This window comes from Myotis lucifugus, unplaced genomic scaffold, assembly GCF_000147115.1.
Source record: "Myotis lucifugus unplaced genomic scaffold, Myoluc2.0 scaffold_291, whole genome shotgun sequence".
NCBI classification, from domain to species: domain Eukaryota; kingdom Metazoa; phylum Chordata; class Mammalia; order Chiroptera; family Vespertilionidae; genus Myotis; species Myotis lucifugus.
In genome coordinates, this window is record NW_005871339.1 from 857488 (window position 1) to 878789 (window position 21302).

The 21302-nt window shown below is 48.0% G+C and overlaps 2 long non-coding RNA genes across 3 annotated transcripts; both read right to left on the bottom strand.

Annotated features, from left to right (window-relative positions):
* Window positions 1-5346: 5346 nt before the first annotated feature.
* Window positions 5347-7867, bottom strand: LOC102425897. Its single transcript, XR_002831959.1, has 3 exons — window positions 7447-7867; window positions 5962-6238; window positions 5347-5488 (listed from the first exon to the last, which is right to left on the bottom strand). It is a non-coding gene; the product is annotated as an uncharacterized LOC102425897 (long non-coding RNA).
* A 40-nt stretch (window positions 7868-7907) lies between these two features.
* On the bottom strand, window positions 7908-19846 carry LOC111828177. Of its 2 annotated transcripts, XR_002831961.1 has the most exons (4): window positions 19634-19846; window positions 17326-17516; window positions 16998-17135; window positions 7908-7987 (listed from the first exon to the last, which is right to left on the bottom strand). It is a non-coding gene; the product is annotated as an uncharacterized LOC111828177 (long non-coding RNA). The 2 variants fall into 2 exon arrangements; XR_002831960.1 differs by having other exon boundaries at window positions 16998-17516.
* Window positions 19847-21302: the final 1456 nt, after the last annotated feature.

Consider the following 21302-nt stretch of genomic DNA (forward strand, 5'->3'; position numbering starts at 1 on the left):
ATGGTAGTACTAGAGGCCCGATGCACGAAATTCATGCAAGGGGCTCGGCCCTCACAGCCCCGGCTTCGTCCAGAAGGTCATCTGCAAGGACGTCTGGAAGGTTGTTTGGTTGTCCAGTCTAATTAGCATATTATGCTTTTATTATTATAGATTACAACTAACAAATGGTAAAGAAATAATAAAATGAGAATGCCACCATGTTGTAAACCCAATGAATTTAGAGATGTTAAGTACAAAGCATCAATGGCTGCTGATATCCCCAAAGAAACACAGTCTGCCCTGCTTCCTGGACTCCTGGCAAAGGGGTGGAGCCTGAGCCTGTTTCTGTTCCTCACTCAACCACTACGCTCAGGAGGTAGAGGAACATGCTGAACAGCACCAAGATGGGGACGGAGGGAGGCCCTGTAGGTTCAAGGAGACCTGGACGACACACAGTGCTATAAAGCAGTGCAGGCAAGACCCAGCTGCAGTGTCTGGGTGATGAAACTAGACAGAGTGCATGAAGTGATCACTGTAGAGGTCAGGGTCGTGGCTCCTGAGGGAGGAGGGCAGTAGAGCCTGCAAGGGCTTTCAGAGGGGCTGCCAGGGTCAACGTTCCACGTCATGGGTGCTCACTTTACAATTCATTCCGCTGTGCTTGTCTTGTGTGGTTTTCTTAGTATGTGTTTGTGTTACAATAAAAGGATTGTAAAAATCTGAAAGAGTAAGAAAATCTAAAAAAAATCAAATAAGTTTTCAAGGTGATCCTTTTATTTATTTTTTTTATTATTATTTTTTAAAATATATTCTGAGCAATTGTATAGGTGGCCCTTGGTAAGGTAAGGGAGGCACGGTCAAGGTGAGGTGGACCGGAGGCCTTGTTACCTTCCTGACACATTTCTGCGTTCACAGGGATTGTCCCAGCCTAAAGGGAACCGTTAGCTGGCCAATAGCCTTTGCACATTTATCACTTGATAGTCTCTGGGAGGCCTTTGTGGGTGTGACGGCACCGCTGTGTAATATGGGTGGGCTGACTTAGCAGGGAATGCAAAATCACCTGCCTTCACCGCTTCTCTCTCGGCCGGGTTTCGATGTCAGGGACCCTGCATGCCAGGACCACCGAATCCACCCTGTGGGAAGCTAGCAAGGCTGGCTTCGAGGCCCATTTCCTCCCCTGAGACCCCCGTCAACTCAAAGCCAACTGCCAACTCCTTCTCTGCGTCCCTGAGCGTCACTGCAGCGCTGCGATTTTCTGACGTAGACACCACCTCCCTGATTAGAGAGGAGGTGAGACCCAGGCAGGGGAGAACACAGCAAAGGTGATGCAGGCTCTGCCCAGCACTGGGGAGGCTGGGAGGCGCCGGCAGGGACCAGATGTCGACCTGTGACCTCCGGAGCCTGGGCTCTGAGGTGAGCAGAGGTAAGTGAGCACAGCGATGCGGAAGGTGCGGATGTTCAGCTTTGGGTTTTTTCTTCTTCTTCTTTTTTTTTTTTTTTTAGTGAATTTAACACCAAAAGAAAGTGGAAAATAACAAGACAGATTTTATCTATCCCAACAGGGTACATGAGGCCACAAAGCTGGGTGACTACCAGACGCCCTTCCCGTCCCAGCCAGGGCCTCCCTGGGAATGTTGAGCCCTGAGTGGATGTGACAGAGCCCGAGGGAACCTGCCCCCGCCTGACACAGAAAGGTCTTCACTGTCGTTGGTGTAAGGAGGGTTTAGTTGTCACTCTACATATCAATCAGTCAACTATTTTCAACACTAAAAATAAAATGTCAGCCCGGCTGGTGTGCCTCAGTGGTTGAGCATCGACCTATGAAGCAGGAGGTCACGGTTCAATTCCCGGTCAGGGCACAGGCCCCGGTTGGGGGCTCGACTCCCAGTGGGGAATGCGCAGGAGGCAGCCAATCAATGATTCTCTCTCATTGATGCTTCTCTCTCTCTCTTTCTCCCTTCCTCTCTGAAATCAATAAAAATATATTTAAAAAATAAAATGTCAGCTTCTTATTTGCATCTGAAGAAATTTGAATGTGGACTAATAAAGATTTGATCAGGGAACACAATTCTTCTCTGAGAAATTTCAGACGATGGCTGATTTTCCCCCTGCTAGTTTTACCTCAATATTTTAAGATATTTTCGTTGGGAACTTGTGAACAAAAGAAGAAATTTAGCAGGCTCTGCTTTTAGTCCAGGCAGCTCCTAATCTGTCCATCCCCGTCCCAGATGACAACTATAAACTCAGATGATAGATGAAGGCAGCTCCATGAGGGCACTGGGCAGTGACCCAAATGAGGCAGATTGGGACGGGGTGGGGGGACACTGGGGGACAGGATTGCACTGGGTGAATTTCCTGTATTTTACAATCCCCAGCCTCAGGGCAGGCTCTAGTTCACAGGGCCTCAGATACATAATGTCGTTGATCACTTTTTAATGTGCTTATCCATTCAGAAGAACAGATACAGAAAAAGATTTCAATAATGAAGTGTGTCTTAAAGGGCCTGTAGGTAATACTAAAAAGTATAGTAGTATACATTTAACTATAGTCTGAGAAGAAAGGGAGAGAAGTAACAGTTTTTAACTTCTCAATGTTGGTGGACAACATAAATTTACAGCTTTAAGAAGTTCAGCAAACCCTAAGCAGAACAAATATAAAGAAAACTACACCTACGTACATCATAGTCAAATCACTGGAAACCAAGGATTAGTAGAAAATCACAATAGCAGCCATAGGAACACAGCACACTGGTCACAGTGATTCAAATAATGGGCTCAAGAAATGGAGCCTCCAGCAGGCAGAAAACCAGCAAGGTCATAGTTGAATTCAACAACAACATCAATCAACTAGATACACTGGACATCTACTGACTCCATCTAACAACAGTGGGACACACATTTTTCTCAGGCTCACATGGGACATTCACCAACAGAAGCCACATTCTGGGTCAAGGACACACCTTAACACATTTAAAAGAAGAGAAATCATATCATATCTGCTCGCAAACCACAATGGAATGAAACTAAAAATCGGTAACAGAAGGATAACTGGAAAAATCCCAAAATACATGGAGATTAAACAACACACTTCTAAAGAACACATGGGTCAAAGAAGAAATCCCAAGAGAAATTTTAAAATATTTTTAGATAAATGAAAATGAAAACACAACGTACCAGAATGTTTGCGACGCAGTGAGAGCACTGCTTAGAGACACATTTGTAGCCTTGAATGCATATATTAGAAAAGGAGAAAGATCTAAAGTTAAGTGTCTAAGCTTCTGCCTTAGGAAGCTAGAAAAAGAAGAGCAAGTTGTAAATCCAACACAGGTAGGAAAAAATAAATCATAAAAATTAGAGCAGAAATCAATGATATTGAAAACAGGAAACCAATAGATAAAATCAACAAAACCAAAAGCTATTTCATTGAAAAGAGCAATAAAACCAATAAACTTCTATCCAGGCAAACTAGGAATAAAGAGAGGCCACAAATCACTAATCTCAGAAATGAGAAGGGGACATCATTACAAATATCACAGTCATCAAAATATTCTTTTATCAATAATAAAAGAATATTGTGAACAATTCTATGCTCACAAACTTGGTAACCTAGGTAAAAAGGACTAGGATTCCTTGAAAGACATAATCTGCCAAAACCCCCACAAGAAGAAATAGACCATTTGAATGGACCTCTAGCTATTAAAGAGACCTAATGAAGAATTAATAACCTTCCAAAACAGAAAGCACCAGGCCCAGATGGGTCCACTGGTGAATTCTACCAAATATTTAAGGGAAAAAATTATACAAAATTTCTGCAATCTCTTTCAGAAGAGAGAAGCAGAGGGAATTATTTTTTAATTCATTTGATGAGGCCAACATTACTCTAGTAACAAAACCAAAGACATTACAAAAAAGGAAACTACAGACCAATATCTCCCATGAACATAGATGCAAAAATCCTCCACAAAAAATTACCAGAGCAAATCCAACAATGTATAAACTCTCAGTCAACTAGAAATAGAGGAGAACTTCCCCAATTTGATAAAGAATATCAACAAAAATGCTACAACTGACATCATATTCAATGGTGAGAAATGCAACCCTTTCCCACTAGCATCAGGTACAAGGGAAGGGTGTCCCCTCTCACTTCCTTTAACATCATACCAGAAGTCTTACCTAATGCAATAAGGTAAGAAAAGGAAACAAAAGGTAGAGAGATTGGGAAAGAAGAAATAAAACTGTTTGTGGATGACATGAATGCCTATGTAGAAAATCCAAAAGATTAAAAAACAACAACACCCTGCTGGAGGTAATAAGTAATTATAGGAAGGTTGCAGGATACAAGGTTAATATACAAACGTCAATTGTTTTCCTATATACCAGCAATGAACAGGTGGGATTTGAAATTAGAAACACAATACCATTTACATTAGCACCACAAAAATTAAATATTTAGCCCTGACCGGTTTGGCTCAGTGGATAGAGTGTCAGCCTGTGGACTCAAGGGTCCCGGGTTCGATTCTGGTCAAGGGCATGTACCTTGGTTGCGGGCACATCCCCAGTGGGGAGTGTGCAGGAGGCGGCTGATTGATGTTTCCCTCTCATCGATGTTTCTAACTCTCTATCCCTCTCCCTTCCTCTCTGTAAAAAATCAATAAAATATATTTTAAAAAAAATTAAATATTTAGGTATATATCTAACAAAATATGTACAAGATCTATTATGAGGAAAACCACAAAGCTTTGATGAAAAAAACAAAACAAAAAACAAAGAATGAAATAAGTGCAGAAATAGTCCGTATGTGTGTCCTAAGGGACAGACAACTACAAACATTTTTCAACATGCCACACTCAGGAGATAGGATTCTTATGCGCTAGCGGGTATATTTCAGCCAACTAAAAATGAATTTTAAAACATTATCAAAATAACTAGCAGTGAGCTGTGAATCCGCTTAACCACAGGACGAAGGCCAGAACAAAGTGACTAAATGTGTGAGGATGTTAGGTCATAAATTTCTGACCATAGAGAAATCCTAACTAACACTCACAGGGGTTTGGAGCGTAGAGGGGCAAGCAGGTGGGCAGGAGAAAGAGTGTGCTCGTGTCCACATCTGTGTGGCCCGTGGCCCAAAGGCATTATTTGAGGTTAATAAAGCAGGTGATGGAGGTGCAAGGATATTTAAAGTGAAATGTAAGCATGAAGAAAGGTGGGGGAGGGGTGGGGAGGAGAGGGAGGCCAGGAACCCACACCACACCCCTCTGGGCACCACTCGTGGGGGCGCTCAGCATGCAGAGCTTAAGATGGGAGAACGGACTCTTATAAAGTGCAAAAATTAATCACTCACATATTAGAAGTAAACCAAATACATCCAAAGTTGTTCTTAAACTACTAGGTGTTTATTTTGCACAAAATGTGATGAGAGTAAGAAATATTGCTGGTATGCATATCATTCCATTCCAGCTGGTCTTTTTGATTTTGTGTCCAAAGCGGTGGTGGTGAAGACTGGTAGCCAGAAGCTGTAACAAAAAAACACACACAAAAAAGCCACTTCCATTATGTGATTGCATAATTTTACTCTCAGAGGAGCTCAATAAAATAGAAGCCTAGAGTTGCTTTTATTTCTTTGCTGAAGATTAAGTTTCACAGGCCAACACGAGGTTGGATAGTTAACACCTAAGATTCTCCTGCAGAATACATTTCAACATTTAAAAACTCCTCAGCCTGAGGAATTGGCCGCCTGCTACAGTAAAACCAGGATCCGGCCTTCTCCATCTGCTCGTGGACTCCCCGCATTCCACTGCGGAGAGAAAGTAAGCCCCTAAAATAGACTGCCGTCACTAGATTGACATGTCCCTTTGGTAAGAAATAATTTGCAAGGAAAGTTCCATATTCAATAGCTGAACTTAAACATTTTATATTTGGGGGGGGAGTTACCCATATTAAAAATATGTTGAGTGGAAATTGTTATCAATGATGATGCTAAATGTACCTTCTTCTGATCAGGATTTCCCATCCAATGTCCTTCAACCTGAAAACAGTTTAGATAGAGGAACGGTTTCCTCTCTTCATTTCGACGTGTGGGCGGCTCTAGGGGCAATAACACACCGTCTTGCCCCCACCCTGTCCATTTTCAGGAAGCTCCCTGCCCATCTGGGCAGGAGTCCGATGCGTCCTGCAGAGAAGGCCACGCACGCGGCAGCCCATCTGGTGAACATTAGCCCAGGGACTTCTTGGTCGAGGTAGCTTTCACATAGTTTTGGTACAAACTGAAAATACAGGATTCAATTACAAAAGAATTTTGAAAAATAAGTGTGGTCAGAGCAAAGTTGTACGGGGATCAAAAAAAAAAATACCAGAAAAAAACACATTGGAAGAAAAACAGGAAAATGTGTTTTAAAAATTAAAAGCCATTCAAAGATATGCAATGTCTGCCACAAAAGCCCTTTTTAGAAACAAAATCTTCAAGTCAACCTGAGGGTATTTTTTCCAAACCTTTTTCAGAGAGAATGGAAGGGAGGGTGGGGGGAGAGAGAGAGGGAAACATAGATGTGAGAGAGACACATCGACTGGGGGCGGGGAGGGAACCCACAACCCAGGTACATGCCCTTGACTGGGAATCGAACCCGAAACCCTAGGGTGTGTAGGCTGACGCTCTAACCACCGAGCAACACCGGCCCAGGAATCAAGTTCACATTTTTATGATATTTGCATTAATTTTGGTAAAGAACCACATAATTAAATACTTTCAGTCATTGTGATTCTAAAATCATTGTTTCTCTGTTATGCTCACAAAATAATTATACTACTTACATTTGCTCTTTTAAAGGAGAAAAGATGTTATAAATGGCAGGTTTGAGGGTCCAGAAGTGCCCTTGCTACTTGCTTTCTGTGGCAGAGCTGCAGTGACCCACCCTGTCTAATGAGAGGGCCGCTCATGAAGCTATTCCTGTCATGGCCACACGCAAACTTTCCTTAATCATTTTTTTTATTCTAGAAAACATTGCAACTTCTCAAGGGTCAGCATATTCCACGGTTAACTGTTAATGCACGCAGACGCCAGCTGCTGCTTCACAGACCCCGTCATCCTTCCTGGGCCGCACTCTGGAGGCAACTCCCAGCCTCCTTGTGGCCAGTGGCCCGGGACCAAGTTCTAGCCAACAAACTGTGGGAGCAGGATGCTTCCAGAGGCCCTCGCCTCCCCGCTCTCTTCCTCGCAGCCGGTGGGAAGGGAGGCAGCCCAGCGACCTGCAAAGTCCCTTGGAAGATGGCAGCTTGGTCCCTGAATGGCTGAGTGGGGAAGGGACCCTCTGTGCTACTCAGGCCCTCCCACGGCCCTCACCCTGCGGCCCAGCAGATGAACCGCTTTCAAGGACCACACTGGTCATGTGTTTGAGCCAATGAAGCATTTTTGTGACTACTGGTTGGAGCATTTAGCCCACCCCACATGCCCAGCCAAGTGTAAGAGTTCCTTTACCCCTTGTCCTGAGATCTTGCTGAGCATTTCTGGGTTTTCTGTTCACCTCATGGTACCAGCTTCTGCTCTGTGACTGGAACTGTCCAGAAGCGTCGTCCTCAGACACTGGGCTTGTGTTCCCAGCACCGCGTCGTGACCATAGTCCTCCCAGCAGCCATCGCGGAGGCTCAGCTCACACTCGCTGTTTTCTCTCCGTCCTGGGCTAGAGCTCCCGCTATGACCTGCCGCTGCACGTCCAGCACATTCCATCCCCAGGATGCCCGAGCGCCCGGCAGGTGCTCCATGCGGCCAAGCGACCAGACTCCAGACAGGTGTGCTCAGAGGAGAGCCTTTAATTAACTGCAGACTCTTCCAGCAAAGGGAGCTGGCAAGGCCTTTCCATCCAGAAGGCTCCGTGCGCTGGCAGAGCTCTGAGCAGGAGCCAGGGCAGGGGGTCGGCTGTTCCACGTTTTCCAGAGAAATGAGACCTAAGAAATGGAACACGGAGTCTGCTCACACCATGGGAGGCACCTTTTCCACGCTTGCTGCATGAGCTACACATCTTTTTTTTTTTTTAAATATATTTTTTTATTGATTTTTCACAGAGAGGAAGGGAGAGAGATAGAGAGAGTTAGAAACATCGATGAGAGAGAAACATCGATCAGCTGCCTCCTGCACATCCCCCACCGGGGATGTGCCCGCAACCCAGGTACATGCCCTCGACCGGAATCGAACCCGGGACCTCTCAGTCCGCAGGCCGATGCTCTATCCACTGAGCCAAACCGGTTTCGGCCTGAGCTACACATCTTCATGGCAAACAGTATAATTAATAAAAAGAAGAAGACACTCATAACACCATCCCACAGAAAATGCCTCATATGCCTGTCTCTATCTGAGCACAGATAACTACGCACGTTGTCCTATATGAGCGTGTAATATACGATCTGTCGTATGGATTTTTCATTTAACAATGACATCACTAGCAGTTTTCAAGGTCAGTAAATGGAGAGTTGTGTGGACTGACATTGTCTGAAGAAATACAATTTACTGACTAATTCTTCATTGTTGACCATTTAAGTTGTTCAGATTTTAGCTTTTGTCAGAAAGCTGTGAAAATACAGCTGTGCTTATATTTGGGGGCATATCTCATATCCTCAGGACAAATTCTAAGAAGTTGGACTCATTTTTAAGGTTTCTGGTAGGGGACATCCAAGTATCCCACAGAGACAAGCGACAAAAGCGCCAGCGTCCCCGACGTGTCCTCCCCCCACGACAGTCTTTTTAGTATTTGCTAATCGGGTGCCTAAAGCTGGTGCCTGGTTACTCCTTTAATTTCACCATTTCATAGCTAAGTTGGCTGGTTTTCATGGTAATTGACCACTTGCTGTTTGTGCCTGAGTGGAGGGCTGCATGGCATCTCTGTACCTAAATCTACTTATCCACGAGTGGGAACCGTAATCATGGCAACCTCGTGGGTTGTGTTGAGGATCAAATATGCAAATATATGTAAAGTATGTACTTCTATTAGCATCTGGCACATAGCAAGCACTATCAAAACGTTATTATCGTAGAGTCTGGTCTTAATTTAATTAAGGTATATGGTTGTTTCACTCCATTCAATCACAAATTCATATTTTATGAGCTCTTAAAAGTCTCCAAGTCATCAGTTCCAAATAGACTACCCTGGACACAACTGGAACCTACTGGGTACAACTGGAGTTTGCATTTTGATAGCTGTTCCTCCCATGGCCAGACCCTGGACCTGGATTGTGGGTCGAGGAGGGGACACTCTGAGCTGCAGGTGGGTGAGTCCCTGGGGACTAGCGGCCTCATGGTAGAAAAATGGTTGGCAAAGATGGTGCCCCGAGGAGGGGGAAACCTAGAGGAGAACTGGAGCCCTCCAGAGACTGTCCATTAAACAAAGAAACATGCTTTGGGCGCCAACTTGGCTCCCCAGCCTGGATGGTAACAGGCCAGAGCCTTGAGCATAACCAAACAGGCGGGTGTCCAGGAGCCTTAATGCAGCCACAGCCCATCGACCGAGGTGGACACAGGCCACTCTAGGAGTTGTTAGGTTGTAGAATTTTGCTCAATTTGTCATCTTAAAGCGATGAACTCAACTCACACGGAGCGGGCAGGAGTTCCCACACTGTCGGATTCCGAGTGAGCACGCCCTGCCCGCCTGCCAGCCACTGCTGGCAAGTCCAGAGGAAGTGGCGTCAGGTCCTCAGGTTGTGCTGTTTGCAGAGGAAAGAACTGGAAACTATGGACAAGCCCTTACAGGACAGGAAGCGTCTCTGCGTGGGGACCAGGGAGAGGACGCAGCTCCCAGCACAGCACCCCTGCTGGCCGCCCCCGCGGCCCCCTCTCTCTGTCCTGACCTCATCCGTGCACCCCTTTGCTTCTCCTACAGCCACTCCCATGGGATCTCATCATGCTGCAGTGATAACTCGGGTTTGCTGCCTCCACCTCTCCATGGAACTCCAGGCCGGCACATCTGTATTCTCGGGGCTCTCCAGAGAAACAGAACTACCAGATGTATATATAGGGAGAGATTTACCACAAGGCATTAGCTCACACGATGATGGAAGCTGACACACGTCGGGACCTGCAGGCTGAGTCAGCAGGCTGGAGACTCGAGAGAGCTGAAGGTTTCGTTCCAGCTGAAGGCAGGAAAAAGCCAGTGTCTCCATTCAAAGGCCAGCAGGCAGGAGAGTCCTTTCTCACTTGGGGGAGGTCAGTCTTTTTGCCATCCTCAAACCTTCACCTGATCAGTTGAGGCCCACCGTCTGGGGAGGGCAATCTGCTTACTCCGTCTACCTATGTAAACGTTAATCTCACCCAGAAACACCCTCGAACACAGACCCAGAGAGATGCTGAACCAAATATCTGAGCCAAATATCAAGTTGACGGGTGAAATTAACCATCACAGCTCCCGAGCGGAGGATTAGCATCATCGCCTGCCAGTTAGGGAGTGCAGAGGGGAGGGTCCTCCCCGGTCTGGACAGAAGCTGTGAGGACCCAGCTGACCCAGAAGCCAGCCTCTGAACCTTCAGAGCTCAGGGTGGCCCCCAGGGAGGGTCCCAACCGCAGGGAGTGGCTGGAAGCCACTTTCTTAAGTCGTGTGCCTGCTGCCTATCCACTATGCAGCGTCCTACCCTCCCGAGCAGGTGAAACCTGGGGGCTGCGGGTGAGCAGAGCCTCCTGTCTAGGGGTCCAGGATAGGAATGGGTGAACGTGAGGGTGGGGAGGAAGGAGAATTCTACAGGGTCACTATCAGGGAGGCTGACAGGAAGGCAGTGCAGGAAGGGGAGCCATGCCTGTCCCATCTTCATTCACAGCTTGCCAGTGGGTCATGGTGAGGGCACAGTGCTCAGGAAGTGCCGTGAGCCTACGCGGACCCTCAGTCAGCGGGAAAGGGCACCTGTCGGACCTGCCCCAGGGAGTCCTTCTTGACAATGTGGGGGTCCCGAGCCCCTGGGAGATGTGGGGGAGGCGCCGCATAGAAACTGGCCAGTGGGGCAGCACCCAGGCCTCTGGAAAAGGCCACTGCTGCAGAGCTGAGCGTGTGGGGGAACTCCAGGAGCAGAGGGCGGTGCGAGGGAACCCTGACTCCAGGTGCAGCTGCAGAGGCAGGAGTAGCGGCTGCCACGCTGGCATCCTGGGCTACGGGCCCAGCAGCCACCACACCACAGTGGTGTCGGCGCCCACCCTTCCTTAACCAGATGCCGTCAACCTAAGGGCCCTGCCGGTTTTATTGAGCCAGAGCCACCGTGATGGGGAGGGTATTTTTAGACTATTTTCTGCCGAGTGGCTTCAGCAGGATTAGCATAACCAGGCATGAAAAGCCCACACCGCACACAGCAAGGCCGGGCAGGACCGGCTCCCACGCGCCGAGAGGCTGTGAAGGAAACCCCTCTCCAGCCCAGATTTAAGTCACCCACTTCCATCGCTTCAGTAACCAGGATCTCACATTAGTCATGAGAAGCCAACCAAACAGAAAGGCACCTCTTTGTGGAAAAGGAAGACAAAGCCCGAAAGCCGACACGTGGGGCAGAGGCTGCGCCGCTTGTCGGCGTTTATCTCTCTTCCTGCACCTTCTGGTTTCTTCTATTCGTGGAAGGACAGAATGGAGCCGCAGCAGAATGAAAGGAAACGCGGGGCCAACGGGAGGGCGGTCTCGGCAGATCCTGAAATAAAAATGGTTTTCCCACAAAGCCTTTGCTTGTCAGAGATACCAAGCAGAGATATTTCCAGGCGCTATTAACGCACGGAGCCCCAGTTTGTGGATTGTCACCGGCTTCTGCCCCTCCTCCACCCGAACCATCTGGGTGCGTGGCTCCTTCCTTTTAAATCCTTTTTTTTAAGAATAATGACTTGGTTGTTCTCTATAGGAGGGGCGTGTGCACGTGTAGAGTCCACCAATTCCAAAAGTTATCAAAGAGAAAGCGATAAGGAACCAAAAAATTCACTGCCAATGGCACGGCCAGAGAACCTCCTGTGTCTGCCTGGTGGGGCAGGCCCACACCCGCCACTGAAGGAAGACTGACCGGCTCATGAAGGAGGTGGAAGGCAGAGGGAGAGGCAGGTAGGATTTTCTTTGACTATAACAGGAGAAAAAGGCATGGAGTGAATTTGAGGACTGCGAAATGGCACATAAATAAATCTTTGTCACAAGAAATAGCTTCTGAATGCTCCCTCAAAGATAGTCATCAGACACTGAAAATAAGGCACTGTGTTGGGACCAGCCCTCCCTTCGGCACAACATGCCCGGTCAGGTGCACGAACAGACAGACCTGGGAGAGAAGAGCAAGCCGGAAACCGGCCCAGGTATGCAGGGAAGTCGGTGTTTGATCAAAGTGGCATTTCCGGGGTTCATGTTCAGGAAGGTCCACACCCAGGAAGGCCCATACTCAGGGGCGTCTGTGCTCAGGAGGACCCTGCTAGCAATTTTAATGCTCTGTGGTTACTGTCTTGAAATTTTAGCAGTTTCATTGCTGAATTTGTGTTTTGAAGACGGAGCATGTTCTGGGCTTGGAGCCTGGCCTCGAAAGTGGCCACATCTCTCACCACCTGCCCACCCCCACTCAGTGACCACTACCACCTCTGCTCTATCAGAGGCCTGGACACAGGGTGGGAAGGGGTGGAGATGAGCACGTGGACCGGAATACTAAGTGGTAGAGTGGGATCCCTGGTGCCTATGAGGGTCTGTATTTGCCTTGTAAATATTCCCATGCCCCAGGGATCATGACAGAGAGAGAGAGAGTAGATGAGAGGGAGGAAAGAAAGGAGGGAGGGCGGGAGAGAGAGGGAGAGAGACTTCGAAAGAAATGAAAGGGCTTTTGTCCTGCATTTTGAACAAGGTGCCAACATTTTCATTTTTCACTGGGCCTGCATATTATATAGCTGGCCTGCGTCTCATGAATTATACAATATGTGATATTCTTCTAGGGTTTGCTCTTTAATGAACATTGAGACGTCAGCCAGACCCCAAAAGAAAAGTCCTGTATTACCTTCCTCTTGTGGCTTCCTGGGGTCCCTGCACCATCTGTTCCACCGCCCCATTAGCTCAGTCATGTGGGCACAGCAAGAGTGTCATCTGCAACCCTGTGTCACAGTCCTGGCCGATGCAATGAGGCAAGAAAAAGAAAAGGGAGCATACAGAGTGGAGAGGAGGAAGTAACCCTGTGTTTGTTCATAAACAACAGGGCTGTAGACGTCGATATAGAAAATCCCTCAAAACCCACAAAAAGCAATGGAATTAGTAACTGAACATAGAGAAGGCAAAGATACACCAACACGCAAAACCAATCTCACTTCTAAATGCTAGCAAGACACAAGAGGAAAGTTAAATTTAAAAACACCGTTTACAGGAGCAGCAAAAAACATAAGGTATGTGGGAATGAGTTTAACAAAAAGATATGTAAGACTTCTACTCCGAAAACGCCAAAGAATGCTGCCAAGAGAAATGAAAGCAGTAAATGAACAGAGATACGTGCCACGACCGTGGGGGGAAGACTCGGCACCTTTTAGCGTCTTTCTCCCCAAAATAACCTGCTGCTCAATGCCTCCCTCATCAAAATCCCAGCAGGCTTTTTTTGTAGAAATTGAGGAGCTGATTCTAAAAGTGTGATGGAGACACAAAGGGCTCCGAGGAGCCCCAATAGTGCTAACAAAGAGCCTCTGGGACTGACAGCAGCTCTGGCTGCGAAGCTACAGGAATCAAGGCAGCCACGAAAACAACAGGTGAAGGGACAGAATGGAGTCCAGAAATAGACCCACCACAGGTCAGAGATGTCAAGAATGGCTTCCTCTTGGCTTGACTTAAAAAGGATTTTCTGGGGCTGAGGGTGGCTGCTGTAATGTGATCGGGATTCTGGTTATACAGTGTATATATCTGTCACAAGTTATCCAGCTAGGCCACTGAGGTACTTGCTTTTTACCATAGGTAAACTGTCTGCCAATGCAATCTATATAAAACCCTAATATGCAAATAGACTGAATGGGGGAACAACCAAACAACCGGTCGCTATGAAGTGCGCTGACCAAAAGGGGTGCATGCGGAACATGGCGGGCGTCGGCCGTGGTGGGATGGTGGAGCAGGTGAGTGGGGGTGCCAGGCCAAGGCGGAGTGCCGGTTTCTGTTATTGGGGTGAGCCTCTGGTGGTTACTGAAAATTCTTTGCTCCCGTGCGCTATGGTCCTGCCAGGTGCTCGCACCTGCTGCCAGCACTGGCCCCATTTGCACCCACTGCTGGCTCCCGGTACCGGCCCTGATCGCTCGGCGCTGTCAGCAGATGCAAGTGGTGGCTGCTGCCCCAATCACCCCTCAGGGCTTCTCCACCTCCCCCTGTTCCTGAGGGGCAATCGGGGCAGCAACTGCCGCTTGTACCCGCTGATGGCACCGGCCCTGCTCTCACCCGCTGCTGGCACTGGCCCCAATTGCTCCATGCTGTCAGCAGGTGCGAGCGGGGCCAGTGCTGTCAGCGCATCAGAGCGGTGGCAGAGGGAGCGGGGCTGCCAGCAGACAGGGGACCTGGGGGCTATGGCAGGAGGGGCTGGGTGGGGGTGTGGAGGATGGGCCAAGACCTGTTCCTGTGCCCACCGCAGCCTTGCAGCCCACAGTTCCTTTCAAGGTACATGAATTCGGGCCCTTAGTCCTATATAATAAAAGGCTAATATGCAAATTGACTGAACAGCAGAACAACCAGTCACTATGACACACACTGACCACCAGGGGGCAGACGCTCAATGCAGGAGGAAGTGCCTCCCACAGGGGGAAGCGCCTCTCCGCCAGAAGCCTGGCTCAAGGCTGGCAAGCACAACGGTGGTGGTGGGAGCCTCTCCCGCCTCTGTGGCAGTGCTAAGGATGTCCGATTGCCGGAGTGAAAGAGGGTGCAGGCTGGGCTGAGGAACCCCCTTCTACCCCCAGTGCATGAATTTTGTGCACCGGGCCTCTAGTGGGTTAATAATTAGCATGAGAGGGTCTGATGGGCTGGGGTAGGATTCCTGCCAGACATTGCTGAGAAACAGAGGTGGGGAGCAGCTTCTCTGGTAGACTTGCTACAGGCTCTTTTTTGGGTGAAACATGGACTAACTGTTATTTTAACATGTTAGCAAGTTTCTGTTACTTTCTAGAAAGGTTTTTTTTTTTAAATAATTAAGCTCAGATCCTTCTGTCAATCAACCGGTTGTGACGGAGGCTGACACGCTAATGGGAATGAGCCAAGCTGGGCCCCTTCACTTACACTTACCAGCCTGATGGGGGCTGAGCGTTTCTTGAAACAGCCTGTTAAACTATCTCCACTCATAACAAGAGTGCCCAGTGCCCGCCACCCACGTGCTTAGGGCAATGCAGTGAGAGGGCGGACTGTCCCAGTTCCCCCTCCTCTTCTCCCTTCCTCCTGGGGGACAGGCTGTGACCTGAGGCCTGGAATCCTTGCCGAGAAGCTGCCTGGCACCCCGTTACAGGATGTCCTGCTGCCCTCCTGCAAAGCTGCCTGTGGAATATGGATTAAATGCCGAGCATGAAACACCGAAATGAAATACACGTTGGGCTCGGGAAAGCCGTCGTGGTGCACTCAGCCAGCCCCTGCTCCAGGAACTGGGACGGGGGCCTCACCCCGCACCCACAGACTGAATGGGCAACCAAGACACTATAAGGCAGTCAAGGAAAAAATATGTTCTTCCATTTTGGGAAATAGTCGAAGCTTTTATATTCCACCAAAAATAGAAGTGGAATTCTAGAAAGCAAGACTAGCTGGGCTTATGCATGTCTGCCATTCAGACAAACCCGCATAGACTATGATGCTCTCATCCTTCTGGAATGTGTGCCTGGGTTTCCCTGAGGTCCTGGACCCTGGACAGAAGGGAGTCTGGGACCTGCTCTGGGCCTGCGCCAGTTCAGCCACCCGGACCCCCTCCGGGTCCTCATGTTCTCCCCCGACCCACGGCCCCACGCTGTGTCCTGGCCTGGATCCACATGGGGCTCCAGTGACCCACACCCTCACTGATCAGTTCTCCCGGCCGATACCCCCAGGGGACGATGACAAACATGAGATTCTTCCCTGAGACTTTTTTGTCACTTGAACCTTCCCCCTGAGAAGAGACTTGCTTCTCTCACGTTCTCCAGTTCCCTCCACTGCTTGCCTTGAGCAGAGTGGGGCTCCTGGAGGGATGCTGGGAGGATCACGGGACCCCCCAGGAAGCACTGGGCACACAGGCCTCAGAGGCACAGGGGGCAGGGGGATGCCAGGCCCTAGGCAGTGGTTCGGAGGCCATCTCTCTGGGGGGTTCTGCCACCCAAATAAGCCCCCTCCCTGAGCACGCACCTGTGCACGAGGCCTTATGGAGTCTCTCTGGGTCTTTGATGAGGAGAATGTGGAGCACAGGGCTTTGGCCAACCAGCTCGAGACGGCAAACGTCCCATCTGCTCAGTGAGCCAAACCCCCACGTTCCCGCACACTGTTTAGTTCTTATGCCAAGACGACAGTGCTACCAGTCTTGACACCTTATCCAGGGGGACTTCCCCCTGCCTGATGCTAGTCTTGCCAATCTTTCTTCTTCTTTTAAAATTTACATTTTAAAATATACTTACTATGCTACTTGACTTACCGAAAGGTCATATGTAAATATACGTAACTTACGAAGCATCATACGTGCCCTCTGCCTGCTCAGGACTGAGGCTGTCTTCAGTAACTTTGGTCTGCAGGCTCTTCCCCCACCCAGTCCCCCACTGTCTGCCTGCTGGAGGCGGTCTCCCCCTGAAACTGCTGATCACTCCCTTACTTGTGAATGCATTATGTGTGCAGATGTCTGTATATGTGCGTGTACATATATACTAGTGCATGTGTACACACAATAAATTACATAAGTAGACATAATAATATATACATAAGTTGTAGGTGTATGTGTGCCTACTTTCTTGTGCTTACTTCTTTTCCTTGTTTCTAGGCTCTACGGAATGGCTTGTGTTTCAGCCAAAATTTTATTTCCAAGACTCACCCTTGTTGCCACAGTTGAGTCATTGACTGTCGGTCACCATTTCACAATGTGTACAGTGCGTGGACTTACCCCGACGCGTTTCCTCTTTCCCCGGTAAGTGGGTAGTTGGATATTGTGAACACGGCCTTTGCACACGGCTGCTGTCTGTCTCCTGACCACACGCGGAAGTATTTTTCCCAGGTGCGTGCTTAGGAGAGAGATCCTTGGCTAGTGAGGTACACAAATATTCAATTTTATGAGACAAGTGTTTTCCAAAGTGGTTGCAAATGAAGCAGCTCCCACTGGCAACGTTTAAGGATTCTGCTGACCCACAACCTCTCCAACACTTGAGACCGTCAGTCTTTTAAATGTTACCAACCCACTACCGGGTGTAAAATAGTGGTACTGCGATCCGAACCTGCATTTCCCGTTACTGATGAGGTTGAACATCTTTTCATGTGCTTATTGGCCACTCGTGTTTCCTCTGCTGTTCGAGTCTTTTGTCCATTTTCCATTAAGTTGTTTGCCTTTTCTAACCCGATACATAGTTCTTCACATATCCTGGATACAAATCCTCTGACAGTCATATGGATTGCCAACATCTTCTCCCTATTTGTTGTGTGGATTTTTACTTTAATACATCTTATAATGAACAGATGTTCTTAAGTTTAATATGATCAAATTTATCAGTCTTACCTCATGTGGTTAGCACTTTTTGTCCCTTAAGAAATCTTCCTTCCCCAAGGTCATAAAGATACTCACCTATATTTTAAAAGTTTAGTCTTCCTTAGTTCATCTGGACTGGGTCCTGAGCAGGGTATAAGGTACATACCTAATTCCATTCCACCGCCCCCACCAAATGGAGAAACAAGTGCTCTGCCGTCACTTACTGAAGCGGTTCCTTTCCCTACTGGTCTGCAGTGCCTCGTCTGCCATATATAAAAAGATGTGTGGTCTGTTTCTGGCCTTTCTGCTATTTCATTAGTCAGTGTGTCCATCCTTGAGCCAATAACAAATGGCTTGACTTACTACAACTAAGTTTGTCTTGATTTTTGCGGGTGCAAGTCCCATACCCTCTTTTTCCTTAGGAGTGTCTTGGCTCTTCTAGGCCATTTGCCTTCCTGTTATATATTTTAGAACCAGTCAACTTGAATAAAAATTCCTGTTGGAATGTTGGTCAGAATTCCATCGACTCTATAGGTAATTTTAGGGAGAGATGACATCTGTGGCCCTGAGGCCTTCTTATCTATTCAGATACTGTGTCTCTACATTCTCCTGCTCTCAGTCATTTAAAAAAAAATATTTTCTCCTTAATGATCATACACTTCTTTTGTTAGATGTAGTCTTCCTAACTCATGCTTTTGTTGCTATTGTAAACAGGATCATTTTTCTAAATTACATGTTGTTTGTTGTTGATGTGTAGAAGTTGGTGTGTGTGTGTGTGTGTGTTGATTTTATACTCAGTAATCTTGCTAGATTTTTATTAAATCTAACAAATTAGCTCTAGATTATTTTTAATTTTCTGCATATGTAATCCTATTACCTGTGACTTCTTTTTTCCCCTCCCAATCTTGGTACATTTTATCCCATTGCTGTGTGGTGCTCCATTGTTAAGGCTCCATTGCAATGCTGAACATCCTTCTTCTGTTCCTGATGTCAAGGGAATGTTCCCAGCATTTCACCACTGGTGTGGTGTTTGCTGTAGGTGTTTGTGGGCACCCTTGATCAGGTTAAGGAAGTTCCCTTCTATTCCTGGTTTCCTAAGAGCTTGTTTTTCTCAACATGAGTGGTGCTGGGTGGTCTTCAAAACTTTTTTTGCATCTGTGGATGATTACACAGGTGTTTTTTGATCTCCTGATGCAGTGATTCACACTCATAGATTTTTAAGTGTTAAAACAGAATTAGCCCTGACCGGTTTGGCTCAGTGGATAGAGCACCGGCCTGTGGACTCAGGGGTCCCGGGTTCGATTCCGGCCAAGGGCATGTACCTTGGTTGCGGGCACATACCCAGTGGGGAGTGTGCAGGAGGCAGCTGATCGATGTTTCTCTCTCATCAATGTTTCTAGCTCTCTATCCCTCTCCCTTCCTCTCTGTGAAAAATCAATAAAAATATATTTTAAAAAAACAGAAGTATATTCCTGGGTAAATCCAACTTGGTCATATATCCTTGTTATCATTTTATGTATTACTTGAATTTGGTTTGCTTCATGTTCTGTATAGGATTTTTAAAAAGATTTATATAGGTTTATGAGAGTATATGTCTTTTCCCTTCGGTTATGTTAGCCTCACAATATGTGATGGGGAGTGCTCGCTCTTTCAGTCAATCCCGTCCCCAGTACTCCACAGAATTTATCAAAGTCACCATGACCTCTGTGTTGCCACATCCAATGGATTGTCTGTCCTCACTTTATTTGGATGTCTATCATTTTACTGACTTATCTTTTCTTCTTGAAACACCCCTTCCCGTTGGGCCCCTTTGCACCTTCCCTCAGGGCAGTCCCTGAGTTAAATAACACTAAATGAGGGCCAAAGATGGCCACAGGGTGGGTCATGTGTCCCTTTGCGACTTGCTTTGGGCCAAAGGGACCTTAGTAAACGTGGTGCAGAGGTTGGAAAAGCCCTGTGCACAGAGCTTTGCCACCATGAGAACAACCCGGCCAGCCTGCTGATGGTGGGTGACTCATGGCCCATCCGAGGATGTCCCAGGAGTCTTCACTTTTCCTTACTTGTCAACTAGTGGCCCTTTGATACTGGAGCTGGCAGCTGGCCCTCAGGCAGGGTCACGGGCTTGCTTGTTCACTGGCTGACCGCAAAGACAGGTTTTTCCTTTCCCTCAGACAGCAACCTGAAGCAGGTGACTGGCCTGTTGCAACACTTTCCCCTGTGGTTAATTTATGCTCCGGATCACTGAGCTTCTCTGTCATGTTCAAATGTCACACGACTCCTGAGTAAGAGAAGCTAACACTGACGGCATGCTGACCACGTCCCGGGCTCTACACTGGGCTCTCTACTCGTGTGTGTCTCCTCTTCGCCATCTCACACACGAGGAAACAGGCAGGGGTCCTGAGAGATGCCTAAGCCCCCTCAGTTGAGAATTGGCTGCAGCTGGACTTGATTTTGGAGTCTAGCCTGTGCCCCCGGCTGACCCCACCCGGCACCAGGCTAGCCAGGCCCTACCCACTCTCTCCATCCCCTGTAAAAATGAATAAAGGAAACCTCATTAAAATCGGGGTGGGGAAGCTCATGTACCATACTCACTGACATCTGCAGACTCCAGCAGGAAGAACTTACCTTGTCCTTCCCGGCCATGTGTCTCGGTGGTTTGAGTGTCGACCTGTGAACCAGGAGGTCATGGTTCAATTCCCAGTCAGGGCTCATGCCTGGGTTACAGGCTTGATCCCTAGTGTGGGGCATGGAGGAGGCAGCCAATCAATGATGCTCTCTCATCACTGATGTTTCTATCCCTCTTTCCCTGAAATTAATAAAAATATATTTTTAAAAATGTAATTAAAAAAATAAAAATAAAAAAGCACATTTGACCACAGAGGCAGGAGGAAGGTTTTCTCCTGGCCCAACAACAGCCCAGCCAATGAAAGATCACCACACTCAGCCAATGAGAAGCCACCTTGGCTGTCCTTGAATGGACTTTCGCTCAAAACTGCCCCTCCCAGCTTCCTCCTTTTTCTCTATAAAGTAACACTCCCCTCCTTTGTCCTCAGGACTTGCCTATTGTGCCCGGGAATTTGCAGTCTCGAGCTGCAACACCCCTGCTATTCCCGAATAAACTCGTTTTCCCTGGCAAGGTAAGAGGCAATTTTATTTTTAAGGTTGACCTCCTTGAGTTCTCCTAGTAAAGCACCAAAAAACGAACGGCTCGCCCCTTATTACCCACTCCTCTGCTCTCGGGACCCGTGTTCAAGAACTCTAGTTTTCCTATTAACCTTTATTTTCCGTCTGGATAGAATTGCAGTCTCGAGTTATTCTGGTCCTCGGAAGTGCATTTCCACATATGCTCGTCGCAGGTACACGTTTCTAGGTCTAACCATGCACCATGGATGCAGGAGTCAGTCTATCGCATGCACCGTACAAAGGCTTTCAAATGCCTTTACTGTCGGAACCAACCGGTGCAATAACCACCTTCACTTTGGTCGTTTGGGCTTGCCTCTGCTGTCACCGAAAGTGCTTCACTGAAACAGGGGAGCCCCCTTGTCACTGGGGGACCGGGTTTCCTAATGCACACCCAGGGCTGGTGGACCGGCCGGAATGCGTTAGAACGTCCGATGCCAGCGGGCCCTGCGGAGATCTCCGTCCGGAGCCCCCGGCCCCCGCCCGGGGCCCCGCAGCCCGCGGGGCACGCCGCTCCCCGCCCCTGCCTCGGCTGGCGCTCGGGGTCGC